Consider the following 18,228-nt stretch of genomic DNA (forward strand, 5'->3'; position numbering starts at 1 on the left):
GGAAAGGCTGGACATGCAGTGAATTTGGTTTTGTTTGCAAAGACGGATTTGATGATTTCATCCTGTAACTCTTTGAGTATAACTCTTTCCTGCTCAGTATTTATTCATCAAATTCATCCAGGTTATCAGTAAAGTAAAATTAGTATATCATAAAATAGAGTTTTTTTAATAAAATAAAGTAAAATTATACAGCAGTACAAAAATGTTCATTCTCAAAGATAACAACAGGAAATTATTTTAGATGTTACGTTTGTCCAGTGTGTGACATTTAAATGTGTTTCATGTGTTTCATGGCTCGGGCTCATACTCACGTCTTGCTTCGTGAGTTGTTGTCAGCTCACTAACATTTTTAAATAGTGTAAAAGTGAAGTTGAAGGTTTTCTGAGATAACACCAGCACACAATATCACCAGTTACTTTATAAAGAAATGATGGATTTGTTCAGTGGCACCCACAGAACATCACTAACTGTATGAGTCTAGTTAGGGCTCCGAGCACTGTGGATCTCTGTTAGGTGTTTGTGGTGCCCTGCTGCTAATGGACTCTGAGTCCAGGCAAAGCACACACAAATTAGAAATCAGTTTTTCTTCTGAGAACACAACTTCCCTGTTGGGAGCACTGTTCCTGTTGCTTATCAGCAAGCACAGGGCCTGCTTTAGCACCATCTGCACCGGCAGGGGGTCAGTGTGTGAGAACGTGCATCTGTGTGCATGCCCACACTGCAACCTTCTTCAGCAACATATCACCCCTGGCCCTGTCTGTCCTTGCATTTAGTCCCAGAATAACAAACACGGTTAGTAAACACTTGTTTTACTGCTGCTCTGAATGGAGTACATCTTGTTTCCTTACATCAACTGTGTGTTGTTATTCACTCCTGTCTTTATTTCATCCTTTCTTTTCTGATATACATCAACATCGAGTGTCTTAAAGAGCTAGCTACCATGTTCATCCTGAGTAGCATCAATGCTAAATTGTCCAACTGTCTGAAATGTCTCCATTCCCTTGAATGTCTCCTATTTTACTACTGCAGAATGTTTCATGTCTTATAATGCCTCTTTTTCACCCATGTTTTATCCTCATTTAGCCAAAAGTCTCATGGCCTTAGATGTTAACACAGTGTAGCAGTCCTTTAATAGAATATAATTAACATATTAGTTCACCCCAGGCTGTGATGATGTCAGACAATAAGACATTCCAACTCTGACACATCTCATGTGTTCTTAATTTGTAGTAATTATTTAGTTGTGATGTGTTGATTGGTAATTTCTAAGGAGAGCATTGTGACGCTTTCTTTTAGCCGTTGGACACCAAACAGTGACGTCCTTTGATGATACGGCGGGCGTCAGCATATCTCAGCCTTTCTAGATAGTCTGTAGAAGTGGTCATAGCTAACAATAGCTAACTAGCACTAATGTAAATAATAATGAGGCCCGGGGCCTTCAGATGTTTATTCCCTATTTAGCACAAAATGGATGCGTGGTTGGAGACGAGGCAGCATGCAATAGGTTTGGTCAGAGTAACATTACAGAGTCGTGTGTGTGTGTGTGTGTGTGTGTGTGTGTGTGTGTGTGTGTGTGTGTGTGTGCCCCAAACTTCATTCAGTAACAAAGACACAAACTGCCCCCTACAGTGTGAGAGGAGGCCATGAAATAATACTAGACCAGAAGGGAGGGGTGAGCCGCTGTGACACAAAATGGCCGACTCGAGAGAGGATCTGGTATGAAATAGCATTTGTCAGGCAGACACTGGCTGTGTGGGGGGTGGAATTGTGTCCCTCCTGAGGTGCATCCACTACACTATCAAAAGGTGCGTGTGTTCATGACTTACTGCTGCCTGGACTCCAGTGCATTTTACAACGTTTATGTTTCATAGAAGACAGAAAACTGTTGAATCGGACAAAATATTGCAGATGTAATAATGAGTGGAAATCATGAAGGTGAAGAAAACTGCTGAAACAAAAGTCTTATTGTTGTTCGTCTGATGCCCCAGAAATATCCAGTTTGCTGTGTATAACATCTGGAAACACTCTTACTGTGTGTGTGTCAAATGTACACAAAACACACCTGGCTGACAGCGGTGGAGGGGCGGAGCATAAGCAGAGGAGCAGCACACACAGTGTTATAGATTAAGGCATGGATGTGGAATTTTCTCATGAATTCTTTCTTTTGGTTTTTCACATTTATTAACATTGTGAGAGGATTTGTTGTTGTCAAAAAAACTACCTGAAACTGAAACCAGATGGAAAAGTGGCACGAGGCCAAATCTTTAAAGTTAGAGCTAGAGCTTCGTCTCTCATGAAGGTTCCCTCAGAGTTGCCGAGCATGAGCACGTCCTCGCATTTATACGGGCTTAAAACACTGATTGGTCCAACAAATATTGCTTCAAACAGTCGTCTTACTGTTCCATTGCCAGTATTTCAGATTTTTCTGACCAACAACAAGTTAACCAAACAAGGTTGGATGAAAGCAGAACACTCAGAGACTTACAGGGTGCACATAATCTGTGCACATTTTTAAACCTCTGCACACCTTAAACTCCACCAGTCAGTGGACACTCGCTCGTAGGTTTTGCCGACTGCGTCTGTGAGTGCACCTACATTTCTCATGGAATATGAAATAGCTTCTGAAACTCTGTTGCAACAATGCCATGGAATACAATAAGACAGAGAGACAGTGCTTAGCCCTGGGGGTTCTGGCAGAGCTGGGTCTCCCTGTGGAGACTGGGCACCGCCCACAGAGTTTCCCATGACCATTCATTTTTAAGAGCTTTGAACATATCAGCTCATAAAGGCCAGGGGACAATATACATGACAAAACAAAGATGGGACACTGCTTTCCAACCACACAGCCTCACACTTTATGTTATCCATGCACATGTCTTGGAATATCTTGGCGATGGAAAGCTTTTTTTTTAGTAAATGACACGAAACAAAGGACAAAATGTTTTTAATCTGCTTCTCGTTTTCTTGTGTGCACCCCTCTGTCACTGTGACTGGTTTTAGATACTTTTGCCTTTTCTTCTTCGTCTTTTAACTCAAGCTCTCTCTGTTCTCCAGGTGCTTGTCTTTGGTTTTGGACTCTGGGCTCTGTAGCAATGACAGACGATTGCTCCGTGTAACATCTCAAGATCGTACCAGTAAGATTTTTGAGCTACTATTCTTCTTTGTCAGTCACTGTTTTTACTGATAGCGCCACATTTTATATTCTCACCCTGTGCAGTTATTTGGTTTCTATTTAACTGCACAGGTTACAGTCAGCATTCAGTATCACAGGTCCAAAATCACATTAGTTTATTTTTGTACAAATAAGAATAAAATCAGACTTTATTGAGTCGACACTCAAAACCACGCCATAAGAACAAAGTTACACTAACATGGTAAATATGTCAGCTTATCTCAGCACAGGCCATACTCTTGAAATTATTAACTACTAATATCATTATTAATATTCATGACAGAGAGGTTCATGTATCAGCCAAATCAAAACTTGATAGTGGTAAATCTAAAATAATATCTCCTGTTTTAAAACAATCGACCATTCCTCCCAGCGTGCTCGTCACAGACAGCACGTTTTATTTAAAACAAGTCTGTGTAACTGTTTTACTGGCAGACGAAGAAAAAACTAGTAAACAATCCTATATCTAAATGATCAACAGTATTATTGTGCATTTCTTTTCTCCTTGTTTTCTTGAAAGGCCAGATTCTCAATAAAAGGAAGGGAGAGAAAGAAAAAGAATGAATAAAAGTTTTTGACAGTCATCCTCACAGACAACCAAAGATTAAATGCATCCACCCTGTCCTATTTTTCACAATTCACTAAGGGTACAATGCCACATTGTGCGCAGTCTGTTTTTGTGTGAGAGTGTGCATGCATATACAAATGCCTGTGTTTGTGCTGTAACTTGGAAAAGCTTGTCTTCATGCAGGCCTGTTGGTGAATAAGTGTATACAGCACATGTAGTTGGGCAAGGTATACATCTCCCTGTGTGTGTGTCTGTGTGTGTGTGTGTGCGTGTGTGTGTGTGTGTGTGTGTGTGTGTGTGTGTGTGTGTGTGTGTGTGTGTGTGTGTGTGTGTGTGTGTGTGTGTGAGTGAACCCCCTCTGGTGCTTATTTGCCATTTCTGTGACAGAGCATACAGCTGCATCTCAAGACAAACTAGGCCAACAGCAGCTCTGTGGAGATGGAGCTGCTGACATTTGGCACCTGTTATCCAAACCTCTCAAGACTTTGTTATATCACAAACTCTCAGGTGTGAAACACTGTCTTCCTGTGGTTTCTATCCTGATCTGAGCTTTTATCCCAAGTTCTTGCTTTATTCTCAGCAGCTCCAATTTCACTTTAACATTGATTATTGTCAGAATAAAAGCCAAAGGTTATATAAGAATTGCACCAAAGCAGGAATTGTTCACGCTTGACACTAACTTGGATGCAGATTTTACATCTGTGTTCAAGGTTTTACGTCAAGAAAATGCATTAAAGCAGACTATAGGCAACTTTTAGCTGCAAAACATTGTAAAAGCAATGGAGATATGAGTATCTAGTATGTGCAGACGTATTTGCGGTTCTGTACTGTATGCTGTTGGAGAACTACCGATACTAAAAAGCTAAACCTTTGAAATTTCTTGCTTTAATAAACTAATAAACTCTGGACCTATGCTGGCTAACCTGACCAGTCTAAACTGTAGTGAAAGCTAACTAGATGAACACACTTTGAACATGATTAGCCAGAAAACTTGGTTCTTTTGTGCCTTCCTCCATGAACTGTCCACCCCTGGCAAAGTTCACCACTGTTCCCAGTTTCCCCCATGTGTGGGTCTCACTATGTTTTGCTGGACTCCCAAAGCCTCAGAAATGACAACTGACATATTTCCAGACTGAAAATGTAGGCTGTGGTTGCTTTATAAGATCTTATAACCTACTTCACTTAGTCAGACAGGTGATTTCTTGGTTCATCAGGTGTGTCATCTTGGCAGTCATGCCTGGGATTAGCTTGTGAAGTTCAGCTCAGCCTTCGAAAAACTGCAGTTAATAGTTAATTTATGATTTGCATGAAGATTTCCTTTATAATAATAATAACTTTGTTTATAAAGCGCTTTCAAACAAAGTGCTGACTTGACAAAAAGAGATAAATAAATAAAAGCAATACTAAAACAATACAATTTAAAAACTGACAGAAACAGTAGTCTAAGGAGCTTGGAAAGAAAAGCGTCTGGACTTCTTTAATTTGCTTGAAGACGTTTCACCTCTCATCCGAGAAGCTTCTTCTGTTCTAAGGTCAAATGGTGGAGAGTCCCAGATTTAAACCCTGTGGGAGTTTCCCACCAAGAGGGACAATAGACCCCTTAATGATTCTCTGGGACTCTCCACCATTTGACCCTTAGAACTGAAGAAACTTAAAGAAGTCCAGACGGTTTTCTTTCCAAGCTCCTTGGACTTCCTTGATCATTATGGATGACCTGGATGACTGAGAACCTTCACAGGCATACTGGCAGAACCAGTAAAAACTGGTGAACAGGTGGGTCTTTACCTCAGCTTTTAAAACCTCCACCGAGCATGCCTGCCTCATATCTTGAGGGAGGTTATTCAGCAAAGATGGGGCACAAAAAGAAAAAGCATGCTCCTCAGTCTTTCTTCTAGCTTTAAGAACTTTTAGAAGGCCAGTGCCCTGAGACCGGAGAGCACGGGAACATAGAGGTCAGAGAGATATGAAGGTGCCAAACCATTTAAAACCTTGTAGGTGAGCAACAGGACCTTAAAATCTGCTGGAACCTGACAAGGCAACCAGTGAAGAGATTTCAGTACTAGGGTAATGTGCTCATGTCTCCCAGTTTTGGTTAAAATTCGAGCGGCTGCATTTTGTACCATCTGTAAACCTCTAAAACATTTCTTCGGTAACCCAGAAAGGAGAGTGTTACAATAATCAGTGACACAAATGCATGGACAAGAACCTCTGCAGTGTCAAGTGACAAAACGTGTCAGATTTTAGCTGTGTTATAATAAATGAAATCATCATCATCATCATTTAAAAACTGTATTACACGTACGTGAGACAAATATGTAAAAATAAAGAATGGGGCAACTTGTTTTTCTCACAGCACTGTTTAACATCATTTGCATGGATTACAGCAGGGACATTTTGCATGGAAAAAGCTTAGTGGCAAGAGATCAGACATTATTATCTTTGTTTGTCTAATGTGTCATGCTCTGTTTGTAGGAAACAGAAGCTACAGGCTTTCATGTTCCTGTTGGTTTTCATGTCTGTCAGAACAGACGTGTGCAACTGCAAAGAAACAGGAGAGCAATTATTAATGGTTAAGGTCCTGGAAAAATACTTCACCTTACCTTGAAACACATACAGTGGACAAGCAGGAGGATTGTTCCCAGTGTAATAACTTTATCTCAGTGTAAGAGAAGGAAGCACCTGGGGGGAAGGTAGGAAATGAGAGCACAGTTGAACCAAACACAGAGAGAGAGCTGTGCACACGGAAAAATATCCATAGCTTTATAGTACAAGCAGCTTTCTTTCAGAATAAACAGATAAATAAATCCGCACTGCTATCCACTCTGCCTGTTGCCAGAGTAGAGTACTTGCTTGACCCTTACAGGGTGAGAGATGTTTCATCTTCCCATTTCCTTTATCCTTTTTCCCTTCTTCAGAGTTTCCTCCGACTACATTGTGTTTCCATTTGCCTACCAGTTACCATAGCAAATGACCCACACAAAGAGCATGAGCTGTGAGATTATAGATGTGTCCGTCTGCCTTGCACCTGTATGCACGCAGCCATGGCATCACACTCTGCACACGCTGACCTTTTTCTACAGAGAGATTTAACAAAGTGTGAAAGAAGAAGAAGAAGGCTGAAGTTGGAAAAAAGAGGAAAAAACAGCAATTAAAAGATAATTATCTGCTGGAAAAGGGCTGTAACTTTCATAATTTCTGTAATGCTGTAAGAAAGCATAACAAGGAGAGCAAGTTGATTCCCTGCAGTGTAAATGTCAAACCCTTGCTTTGACCTTCTGCTACTTTCTTCCAGCTCTGTTGCTACAGCATGTCATTCTAATCAGACTGTTTTCTCACACTGGAACTTGAGTCTTTGTTGACATGATCAGATTTCATATGCAATCACAAAGATTTGTCCTTAATTTGCAAAAGCTGGTAATATTGCCCCAGTCCCTTGAATCTGCCACTATACACATTTATTAAATGCTGGCTGTCTATCACCACCAACCAGATCTGCTAATTCAAGCAATTTTTAACCTTTAGTCTAATCTAAATAATCTCCGATCAACACGTGCATTTAGATAACTTGTATATAGCAGTGCACAATCCATGTGAGCTACAATGATCACAAAAATCTGTAAAAATTTTTAGAAGTAAGTATTATGAATAAGAAAGAACCTCACTTTACCCTGTGATGGAAGAGCTGTGCAAAGCATTGAGAGAAGACAGCAGTTTGGTATCCAAAATACTAAAATGAACCGAATTAATTTTCTTCTCTTGGCACTTCACTGCCAGCTGGAACTACTTTTGTGTTAAATTTTGCATTCTTGCAAATTCTTTGCATTTCACATGACCTCATTCACAGGAGCTGTGCCATTTTCACAAGTTTGTTGACTCTCAGCTTTAGGCTGATGTTGATCTCAGTAAGTACAGCAGGCTCACCTTCTTCCCTGTCTGGAAATTTGCAGATGTGAGTAAAAGAGAGCAATGCACTGCAAATGATGCTTCATAGAGAGGCGACTGTTTCCATAGGAATCTACTGTAATGTGTTATTCATTTGTCCTTTTTTAAAAAAAAATTGACAGCATTCTTGTATTCTTGCATTTTGATATCATTTCCAATTAAATATTGAAAATGTACAACTTGACAAGTAGTCTGAAGTGTAGGCATGTAATTCTGTTAAACATGTTTATTTTATTATTTTTTATCTTTGGTTGGCTCACCCATGTCTGCAAGTTAACCATGAGACTCAGACTATTTCACATATTTATCTTACAATTTTGTAATATCCACACACAATATACAGTACATATTTATTTTACTCTATCTTATGAATCAATTTTGAATCCATTTTAATTAAAAAAAACAAAAAAACCCTAAAAAGCAGAAGGGAATTCAGGGGCACTGGTACATGGGAGATGTGAAAGTTTTCATGTACAGCTTTCAGCTGGAGCACGTAGGTACTGGAAAACTCTAGTGGAGCTAGTGACAAAAACTGAGGAGGCCCTAGAAACAAGGCTCATGGAGGGGCCCCTGTGGAGGATGGCTGGCAGACATTGCTTGCCCAAGTTGCTCTGTGATGCAACCATCGGAGTATGTTGGATAGAACGCACATAAAAACATGGGGAAAGGTCCTTGTCTGAATAGGTGAATGCTGTACTTAGTGCTCTGGGAGAGTCAGTCCGTTTATCATGTGCTTAATGTGGAAGTAGCAAAAACTGCAGTTCGGTATCATTCGATCTTGCCTACAAATGGGATTTTTTTAACCATTAGATATTTTAATATAAAACTGACCAAACTCTATGCCAATTTTAACATATTTTTCCCCATATATGGTAACGTGTCCCATGTCTCACTGAGAATAGATATGGATATGGTGCTAAATCCACTGCAGAAAGATGCTGAAAGTTTGTCTGGACAGGAGAAGGTCAGATCAGTTTATTTTCTCTCTGTCTCTCTCTTTCAAGATCTGCATTCAAGTCTAACTGTTCTTTTTCTCCTTTTAATCAAAGAAATTGTGCCAAAAATGTCTCCAATATAATGAGTGGTCCAATAGCCATTGAAATACACATCAATGTATTTGAGACATGGCCTTTTCTGAAGGACCCCGAGGAGTCAGCAGTCATAATACAGTCTGGTCTGTCAATCTCAGTGTTCCCTTCTCTGTGTCATATGTTAGCGTTTTTCCACCGTCTACCAGAGCACAGGAGTAGAATGTGTTGGTAATGCACTCATTCATACACGTACTGGAACTCATGAATATGAATGTACTTTTACACAGTCATCCTCAGAGCTATACTACGTATCTAGTTCCTGCATGTTTATTTTTTGTTGGTGTGTTTGTGAGGGATAGGGACTTGCAGAGTCATACAATGTGAGTGGTAGAGACACAATTAGTAACACACATGTTCTATAGCAAGACTGCATGCGAGCCAGTACAGAAGCCTGATGTAGAAATAAGCACACGGTTCGATGTGTCGATATGATGACAAATAAATCTGTTATGTATTTATCCTAAAGAAGCACATTCAGCTCTAAGGGGCCACCTCAAAATCTCAAAGCACTATATTTTACCAGGCTTGTAGGAAATGTTCACCTGGAACCATTTTTGTTTCTGCAGCAGGTTTGCAGCAGATCCTCTGACTCTGCAGGTTTCAGCAAGACGATGTTAAATGTTAGCGATGCGTCTGTCTGAACTGCATGTCATTGTTTTTTACTGGGACACTCAACAGACATGGTTAATGGTGTGGTCACCAATCTGGCCAGTAATGCCAGTAAAATATACCTTATGCCTCGTGGATACTTTAATATAAAATGAAGCAAAGTCTATGTTAATTTTAAGAGATTTTTTTATGAGTCTTCAGTCATGCATATTACACATATAAATAGTGATCATGTATTTTCTATTATTAAAATTTCTATTAAGGTGTGTATTTTTTCTCAAATATTCAAGAGAAACATAAAATCATCCCAGTCTACTCTAAAGCATTGGGATAATAATCTGTGCATAAATTGCTGTTACGCTAATAATATATTTGCAATTTGTTTTCCACAGTAAACAGTTTATTGTTAGAAAATACTTTGGATTTTTTCTCACCTTCTATTACAGAAAATGGGACAGCTGCTAAAGTATTAATTATACACATTAGTCATCTTTTTCTCTAAATCATTAATAGACACAGGCATGATTTAGTAATAGCAATGCACTTTCAAGAATATTTTGTATGAGCTTTATGATTTTCAGAACAACTTTAACGACACACATGCTTGATATGCTTTTTTTTTCTTTCCATAAAGTTGAGTTGAAGTGTTTTGCTCATTTTCTTGCTGGGGGACTGGACGCGTTGGTTTCTCACACTAATGTATTTGTTTTTAGATTATCTGTGACTCTGCTAAATTGACTACTTACTTAGCATAACGAGCGAGCCATTAGCAAAGAGTATGGGTAAAACTATTATTATACGGGGTTATGTGAGTACCATAAACCAATCACAGCAGTTTGTTTGAAATTCTAGAAATTATTTTTCAATTTTATTTTCTGTTATTCCTGCAAACGTGATGCAGCAGTAATGAAAATATTTTACAGTCATAAGAAGAGTAATATTTAGAGCCATCTGCACATTTTTCCGAGATGATGGTAAACTTGTGGAGCCAAGATTCAAGATCTAAATCAGTGGTGCAGTTTACTTGGACTTGTTGCTTCTCCACCGATAAGCCTGTGACACAATACAATATCAGGTAGTAGCAGCGATGATACCAACATAACGTTTACATATCTGATGGGTGTACAATGAATGGAGATAGTAAGTTGAGCCGAAAGTCAGAGTTTTAATGTCACAAAGGTGTTGAACTTCTCACCAAGCTGCCATGGGGATTTATGCTGAACATATAATCTGGTAATCTGGTCCGAATGAGTTGAGAGAGCTAAAACCTGAACCCCAGGTGAAGATAACAGGTATCACAAGTGTTGTTATCAACTGGCTCTGTCCACAGTCACATGAATGGGTCATTTCATACGTCATAATGTATCTTATTCCACACGAAATGAACCCCATGAGGGCAGAAGTCGTGCAAGTTATCAAATGACGATGATAAAATAGTGATCAAAACGTTGACATAAAAATTTAGTATTGTAGCACATTTGACAGAAAGTTACTGCTGCAGAAAATTGTTTTACCACCAGCCATTGTGCCAGTCTCTGCTTACTGAAACTTAAGGAAAAGAGGAGACTTAAGGGGCGACGTTGTCTCGGTAGAAAAAACAATGTACAGAAAATTTTGCATAACAAGACACCAAGACACTAAAAAAGTTTAAAAAAAAATGACCTCAGAATTGGAAAAAGAGACGTGCACTGTACTAAAAACACATTAATTTATTTCTAACATAACATGTGGTAATGGTAAACACACTGTGTTGGGTCTGCGCTTCCACAGGTCCTGCTGGTTTAGAAACTTATTCAACAACTTATTCGTTTCCACCCTCAGCGATATGACGCCATTTCAAAAAGGAAAAGAATTTAGACTGGATTACCTCGCTGAATCCTTTTAGACAGGGACACGCTTTCTGGTTGTCATAATAAGTGACTTTCTCCCGAGCCCATTTTAATGTGGAGAAACTCACTTTGCAACCGTCCCCGACAACATGTTGTGTAGCTCTTCCTGTTCAAATTGTTCAGATGCTTAAATGACAGAGGTTATCAAACAAAACTTTAGTGCACTATGAAAGTAACAAAATAAAAAGGAAAAAAGCAACTAAACAACAGCCTTCCTCTGTGTCCTCACCTGCTCCTCCACTCTGTTCTCTCTCCCACTTTGCAGTCCGATGGCAGTCGGTTCTCTTTAGCTTTGTCCTGTGTTTTCCACTGTCTCATCTTGCCATTCCACTCCAAACGTGGCAAATGTCACTCAGACAGTCTCCTCAAAAGTCCTCTTCACACACAGTGAAGTTGCAGCTTGCTGGAAACGCATCTCCATCCAGTCAGGTGATGGGTTTTCTCTCTCTCTGATGCCGTTTGTCCACACTGCTGCTGCCTGCTCGGTCTTTCACTCAGGAGACTGCTTGTCTCTTGGGCTGCTGTCAACTGTTGATCTTCATGCCTGTGCTTCTGGAACTGCACTCCTTGTCTTCAAGCAGAGGTTAGCTTCTTTGGAGCTTGCTTTTCAGGATGAGGAACACAGTAGTGAAGCTGTAAACACAATTCAGCCAAAAACTGGGCCTGCGTGTTTCTAATGGTGTTAACCTATAATTTTCTTCCAACTGCTGCATGTGGAAAATTGATCCAGGTCAGCTCTTCACCTGCAAGTGACCAGAGATGGGCAGTAACGCGTTACTTTTTGTAATCCGATTACTTTTTTCAAGTAACAAGTAAACTAAGGGATTACTATTACAAAAATGGTTATTAGATTACCGTTACTTTCCTGTAGGAACGCTGCGTTACTGCGTTACTAAAACCGTGATTTTTTTTGCGAGAATGTCTCATGACAGTGACATAAGTGTGCGATGTTCGTGACAACAGCTGTGTGCGGCTATGTAAATATAGTATCTCCTCTCTCTGGTTTTTGAACTCTCCTGTCTTAAAAACAGAAAGTGAGATTGTAGTTGTTTTAGGCTGAGAAACACCAAACACTCTTCATATTATCATTGCTTTGTTTTTTTCATCAACAACACAACTATTTTCTTTCTTTTGTGTCCACTGGGGTAGAAGGTGACCTGCAGAATCACCTCTTCCCCACTTGGAGACAATTCTCACACACACACTTTCACACCTCTCTGTGGCTCACACACACAGTGACGTCAGACACATTCACCTGCTTTGCGCACAATTTCACTTCTTTCCTTCCTGCAATGATCTACAAACTACGTGCTGCCCGGTGAATACTTTGCAATGTATTCCATCCCCTGTCAAGGCAGACTTACTCAGTTTATTCCCCATTACAAGACAACAATCAGCCACACGCAAACCACGTCTGGTCCGCATTCACTCACACGCGCGTTCACACACAAAACAGGCACCAACGAGAGCTCGATCCTCCTTGCATATTGGTGAAGAAACCGAACACTCAACGCCTTCAGGGGCTTATTGGGAAAACAGTTCACACAATACACATCACAGCAAAAGCACCTCCCTGTGTGTGTGTGTGTGTGTGTGTGTGTGTGTGTGTGTGTGTGTGTGTGTGTGTGTGTGTGTGCGCGTGTGTGTGTGTTTGTGTTTGTGTTTGGGGGTGTGTTTGTGTGACCTCTTGCCCACAAAGGGGGCATAAAAGCAGGAAGCTTACTAAACAAGAAATCAGAACCCTCACATAGGATTCTTTATACAACCTCATTAAGGAAGTGCCTTCTATCTAACATTCACACACATTCATACTCCAGTGGACACATTGGAGAGCTACTGTTGTATATTATCTTCAACTGACAGACAGGAACATATATGAAAAAGACCTGACTGACTACTTTATCAGGCATGCACAGGATCCAATTCCCCAAATGCGATTTGTAAAATCAAAATTTTACAAAAATGAAAATTTTACAAATGACATTTGTCATTTGTCACACTTGGGGTGGCTGTAGCTCAGGAAGTAGAACAGAACTCTGCATGGGCAGCAACTATTACAAGTGTTGCAAATTGCATTTAAAAAGGAAAAGTTTTTTATTTTTTGTATTGTGCTCAATACAAAAAATTGATGGAATTAAATATGAGTCTTGGAACGAAAGTGTTTCCTCTTTGCATCTTTCATTAAGATTAAGGTTTTGGCCAGTGTACCAGTGACTTTGCTGCACTATGCAGGCCTTGACTCACAAAGACATCTTATGATGATCATAGCGCATGAATATGATGAGGACACACAATCCAAAAATGACAATGAGAAAAACACTAATGGTAGATGTCGCAAGTCAAACCTAAAAGCAAAATGACAAGATCTACCATGTCTTATTTCACACACACATTTAGATTTGCATGTTTTTTCTTAAATATCTTACAAAATGAAAATACATCAGTTAGACATGCAATTTAAATTATCCATTAATCCATCTATTTTGTCCTGTTTATTTGGGGTTGGGTTCTGGGCACAGTAGCTTAAGCAAAGACTCCTCTCTCTCTCCCTAACCACTTCCTCCAGCTTATTCAGGGAACACAGAGAGGTCAGCCAAGAGATGTAATCTCTCCCATGTGTCCTGGGTCTGCCTCAGGGCTTCCTTCCAGTCAATCATACCCAAAACACCTCACCCAGGAGCCACTCAACTCAAACTCGAGAGCTTTGTTTTCATGCTCTCTCTTTACCACAACGGACGGATGCAGTGTCCACAGACACAAAGCCAATCCATCTGTCAATCTTCTAATTATTTCTCCCCTCACTTGTGAACATGACCCTGAGATATTTATATTCTACTCCACTTGGGGCAGTAACTTGTCCCTGACCCAGTGCAGACACCCTTTTCCAGCTGAGAACCATGGTCTCACATTTAGAGGTGCTGAGTCTCTTTCTTGCCGCTTCACACTTGGCTATGAGCTGCTTTAGCATGAGCTTAGGACCACTATCTGATGAAGCCAACAGAGCTACAATGTCTGCAAAAACAGAGATGAGATTCTGAGGCCACCACAGTGGAAGGCTTCCTCCATTAGGCTACACCTAGAAATTCTGTCGATGAAAACTATGAACACAGTGGTGACAAACAGCAGCCATGGCAGAGTCCAACACGCACTAAGAATGAGCCTGACTGACTGCCAGCAATGTGGAACAAGCTTCTGCAAGGAGGCTCAAATGGCTCATACCAATGGGCCAGACATTGCTATGAGCCCCAAAGCACCTCCTACAGGATACTCCATGTGGTGTGGTCAGATACCTTCACCAAGTCCACAAAACACACAGGTTGGGCAAATTCCCATGCACTGTCAAATATTTTTGATAGCATAAAGAGCTGGCTAGTGTTACATGACCAGGACGAAAACCGCATTGTTCCTCCTGTAAGCTCAGTTCGACTAACGGACGAACTCTCCGCTGAAGTACTCTGGCATAGACATTCTCATGGGGACAGAAAAGTCTGATTCCCCTGTTGTTGGAGCCCACCCTCTGGTCCCTCTTTTTAAACATGGGGACCTACAACGCGGGTCTCGCCACTGGCGATTTGAGCGCCTACAAAGCGGCCTCATATGGCGTGCAGTGGAACGAGTCCGACTTATTGCTGACAATGCGAACCAAGCTCTTGCAACGGTTGTATAGGGATCGGATGGCCTGTAGCAGTGGGCCAGACACCCCATACTCCCGCAGCACCTCCCACAGGACACCCCGAGGGACACGGTCGAATGCCTTCTCCAAGTCCACAAAACACATGTAGACTGGTTGGGCAAACTCCCATGCGTCCTCAAGTATCCTTGAGATGATAAAGAGCTCGTACAGTGTTCTGCGACCAAGACGAAAACCGCATTGTTCCTCCTGTATCCGAGGTTCGACTAGCGGATGAACTCTCCTTTCTAGCACCCTGGCATAGACTTTCCCAGGGAGGCTGAGGAGTGTGATATCCCTGTAGTTGGAACACACCCTCCGGTCCCCCTTCTTAAAGATGGGGACCACCACCCCGGTATGCCAGTCCACGGGTACTGCCCCTGATCTCCACGCAACATTGTAAAGTCGTGTCAACCAGGACAGCCCTACAACATCCAGAGCCTTCAGGAACTCGGGGCGGACCTCATCCACACCAGGGGCTCTGCCACCAAGAAGTTGTTTAACTGCCTCAGTGACCTCGCCCCCAGAAATTGGCGGGTCATCCCCTCATCCCCAGACTCTGCTTCCTCCTCGGAAGACGTGTCAGTGGGATTAAGGAGGTCCTCGAAGTATTCCTTCCACCGCCTGACAATTTTCTCAGTCAAAGTCAGCAGCGCTCCACCAGCACTATACACAGTGCAGGTAGAGCACCGCTTTCCCCTCCTGAGACACCTTACAGTTTGCCAGAATCTCTTCGAGGCAGTCCGAAAGTCTTTTTCCATGGCCTCTTTGAACTCCTCCCACACCCGAGTGTGAACACTCTTATTTTTGAACAAGGTGTTCGTTATGGCCAAACTGTGATTTGCACAGAAGTCCAATAACAAAACACCACTCGGGTTCAGATCAGGGAGGCCGTTCCTCCCAATCACGCCCCTCCAGGTCTCACTGTCATTACCCACATGAGCATTGAAGTCTCCCAGTAGGATAACAGAGTCTCCAGGTGGAGCACCTTCCAGCACCCCACCCAGGGACTCTAAGAAGGCTGGGTACTCTGAACTGCCACTCGGCTCATAAGCACAGATGACAGTCAGGACCCATTTCCCGACCCTAAGGCGCAGGGAACAAACCCTCTCATCCACCAGGAAGATCCCCAACGTACCGGCAGCAAGCCGGCAAGCTGCAGCAAGCTGCCTCTCACCAGGGGCAACTCCAGACTGAGACAGAGTCCAGCCCCTCTCCAAGAGCCCAAGCCATGCATAGAGGTGAGTCCGACTATATCTAGCCAGTACCTCTCAACCTCACGCCCTAACTCAGGCTTCTTTCCCAGAGAGGTGACATTCCATGTCCCAATTGCCAGTCTTGGTAGCCGGGGATCAGTCCGCCAGGGCCTCCACTCCTGGCCACCACCCAGCACACAATGCACCCGACCCCTACGGCGCCTCCTGCAGGTGGTGGGCCTGCGGGAAGATGGGCCCATGTCCCCTTTTCGGGCTGTGCCTGGCCGGGCCCCATGGACTAAGGCCCAGCCACCAGACGCTCGCCCTCAGGCACCCGCCGCGGGCCTGGCTCCAGGGCGGGGCGCCGGTAACCCTATCCCGGGCAGGGTAAACTGTTCCCTCTATGTTTTTCTCACAAGGGTCTTCTCAATCGCTCTTTGTCTGGTCCCTCACCCAGGACCAATTTGCAATGGGAGACCCTACCAGGGGGCTATTTTGTCTATTTTGTAAAATGTTTAGATTGTCTATTCTTATTTAATTCACTTAATGTAGAGAATATACCTGCTTGCAGCATACAATGCTACTACTGTACATTCACCTAATGTATATAATAGATAATGTCCCCCGACTTTTTTGACCCTCTGCGATCCATATCCGATCATGGTACAAGAGTGTGAACAGCACAAATCTGATATTTTCAAATCCGATCTGGGTCACTTTCGTATGTGGTACTGAATCCCATACATATCTGATATTTTAGAAAGCGACTGCTGCTTGAATGGTCATGTTGCATTAAATCTTTTACGTCACTGACACAAGACAGACGCCAACTATCAGTACCGGAGAAGCGCCTGAGAAGACATCGTGAACGTTTCCTGGCCATCCCGTGTAGATGTTAGTGAAACTGTTTGGAAGACAACGTTGGAGAAACGTGAACATTTTATTTGTACTGTATAATCTGCAGATTCTGACAGAAATCTGCAACTATCCTTTGAAGCACCGCTCCTCTCTAAAACAGCAATAAGGATAAATATTAGGCCATATGTAAATAACAAAATAACTTGAAGCAAAATTGGGAAACGTAAAGTCTGAAACAACTATTTATATTAACGGCCATCAGTCGAACAATACTGTTTGGTCTGGGTCTAAACAGAGCGCATTGTGTGTGATGTTTTCTTTTTCTTTTGCTCAGGTCACTTTGAGGGTTCACACTAGAGCGCGTTTGCTGTCACATTTTATTTGTAGTGTGAACAAGCAAACAAAAAAATCGGATTTGATCAAAAACTCGGAATTGAGTATTAGGACCTGCAGTATGAACGTAGCCTAAGAATCTTGAGTACTCTGAACTGTTGTGCGACCCATATGCAGAAGCATCACTCAGTTGCTTCTGCATATGGGTCGTGCTGTTCCTCTATCCAAAGGCACAGGGACACAATCCTTTCATCCTTTGGCAAAAAACCCAAATTTACAGGCAGCAAACCAAGGGGACCCACCCCTGCCCACCACGTCTCATTGAGGGCAAGTCCAAATTGGAAACTTGACTTCTTGACTTCTGTGGGTGGTGGGCCTGCAGGTGGGTGGGTGGATATAGTTTCTTTGGGCCCTATGGGGTAAGGCTTGGCCACAAGGCCCTCTACATCAAGCTCCCACCATAGGCATGGTCCCAGTAACGCCATCCCAGGCAGGTTACGCAGTTCCCTTGCTTTTTCACCACTCATGTCTGGGAATTCACCCAGGACCAAATTGCCTTGGGAGACCCTAACAGCCCCCCCAACACCATAGCCCCTGGGGCACATAAACCTCTCCACCACAGTAAGGTGGCAATTCATGGAGGAGTAATTTAAATTAATGAGGACTTTCCACTTGATCAAGACCTTAGCCAATTTATTTCAGTGCCTCTGAAAGGCAAAGACACTACTAAGCTTTTTCTTAGTATTCCTTGTAACTGTCAAACTGTCTCACATTTTCCTAACAATGTAGCAATTAACTTTTAGGTGCTGAATTCCAGGGTGCAGTAACAGTGCATTGAAGGGGAAAACTAAATAACCACTAATGCCTTAAAGGTATTATGTTTGTTTGCTCACACCTTTA

At 42.1% G+C, this 18,228-nt stretch overlaps 1 protein-coding gene across 1 annotated transcript in view; it reads left to right on the forward strand.

Moving 5' to 3' along the window:
• Nucleotides 1-18,228, forward strand: part of LOC308395955 (teneurin-3-like) — a gene marked incomplete at its 3' end in the record, with an annotated part of 636,927 nt that overhangs the window by 483,722 nt on the left and 134,977 nt on the right. Inside the window, exon 4 of the mRNA XM_080881015.1 lies at nt 3,055-3,134. The remainder of the gene's footprint in view (nt 1-3,054; nt 3,135-18,228) is intronic.

The sequence above is a fragment of the Rhamphochromis sp. 'chilingali' genome (genome assembly GCF_963969265.1).
Source record: "Rhamphochromis sp. 'chilingali' genome assembly, chromosome: 4".
NCBI lineage: Eukaryota > Metazoa > Chordata > Actinopteri > Cichliformes > Cichlidae > Rhamphochromis > Rhamphochromis sp. 'chilingali'.